Consider the following 1,842-nt stretch of genomic DNA (forward strand, 5'->3'; position numbering starts at 1 on the left):
CGTTTGGAAAACCTCTGGAAACCTCCAATGTACATCGCATATCCTCAGTCTTGAAACGCAACTCTAATAAACTTGATTGTTTTAGGTACAGAGAAAAAAAAATTAAATTAATAAAAACTAAATATGATGACCTCTCTGTATACAATTAAATAATAATTGTTAAACAAATAAAATTTTTATGTTAAAAAATGGAATATATTTAATAAAGTCAGTCATTACAAGTTAGTCATTACACACCACAGATTACATTATATTCACGTTTTTAACCTGGATGCTGTCGGAATTCTATAAGAAGAGCCATATCGAAGTAAAAGATTAATTTCTGAAATACTCTTTATCAAGAAACGAACGAATTGAATTCACAAAGACACGGAATGTCGATAAAGCTTATTTATTGATCATCAACAATGTATAAAGATGCTACATTAGACAGTATATTGTTTCTCTTTTGATGCTATACAACTTTCATAATTAAATTATTTTCGTATTTCTAGAAATAGTAAAAATATTCCAGGTGAACAAAGTTCCTGTTCCATCCTGAACAGGCACTTTGTTCACCTGGAATATTTTTATCACAGAGATGCTCGATTAATAATTACCGATATTATTTTAAAAATCGCTCTCTTTCATTTTTAACATTCTCTCTCACCTTTTACTCGTTTAACTCTCTTTATATAAAATTTTTTAATCATTTTTTTATATACATGTGATATATATTTGTACTCTAAAAAGAATATGATATCCGAAAAAGATGTCATAAAAATGAAAAGTTCAAGCCATGTTCAAAAAAGGATATTAAAAAATTTAAACCTTTTTATCTAATAATAATATATTACCATGAAAAGTAACTGATTTATTATTAATAAAGGTGCGGTACAAAGCGAACATACGTAAAGTGTCTTCTATCAGATAGTACAAGCAATTTTTATAATACTGTTTGCAATTTTATAATAATTAAGTTTTCCGTAAGGTAAATAAAAATGACGGTCTGTTAAAATGGGCTCCAAGGTTGACATAATAGACAGTACTGCTTATATACCTACTCTGCAGGGTAATGTTTTATTCTACTCTATAAAGAAAACTAAAACTTATGAAACTATAAGCATTTAAAATATCGTAATATTATCAATAGTACAGTCATCATCATTATTTAAATAACGCAATTTGTAAAAGAATACCGTAAAAATTTTTTTCTCGGATTTTTAGAATTTGTTTTTAACTGGTTTGGTATATAAATAAAACAAATATATGAATTATGAGTTTATATTTCTTTAATTAGCTAAATACATCACGTTTTAATAAGTATTATAATGAGGTACAAGGGTCAGTTTCTGAGAAATAAGCAAGTGTCACTATAGGAGACCTGTGGCAGTATCGGTGACTTTTATTCTTATATGTATTTACTTTCTTTTTCATTATAATCTCATCTTGTATAATATGTAGGAAGAGATAATTATAAACAAAGAATAAAAAACCATTAACTATCTAATTGTTAGTACAACATTTGCATTGTGTTTTTTTAAGCAAGAGTGAAGTTGTAAGAACGAGAAAAATTATCCATATATCTACATATAGTTACATATAGAATATTCAAATCTAAAGTCTGTCAATGTACGAACATAACTAATACGAATACGAAGGCTATACAGTCTAGCTTTTGGATCTTAGTTACTTATATATATATATATCCCATAAAAAACCTTTTTTTAAAAAAAGAAAAAAACATACGCCAAGTGCATATAAAAGATACTGAACTTCTTGATCAAAAACAGATATGAGATAAATATAATTGACCAAGTGTATTCTTCATTACGCCAGTCACATAAGACAGACCAAAAGTGA

The sequence above is a fragment of the Cyphomyrmex costatus genome, unplaced genomic scaffold (assembly GCF_001594065.2).
Source record: "Cyphomyrmex costatus isolate MS0001 unplaced genomic scaffold, Ccosl1.0 scaffold460, whole genome shotgun sequence".
Lineage (NCBI taxonomy): Eukaryota > Metazoa > Arthropoda > Insecta > Hymenoptera > Formicidae > Cyphomyrmex > Cyphomyrmex costatus.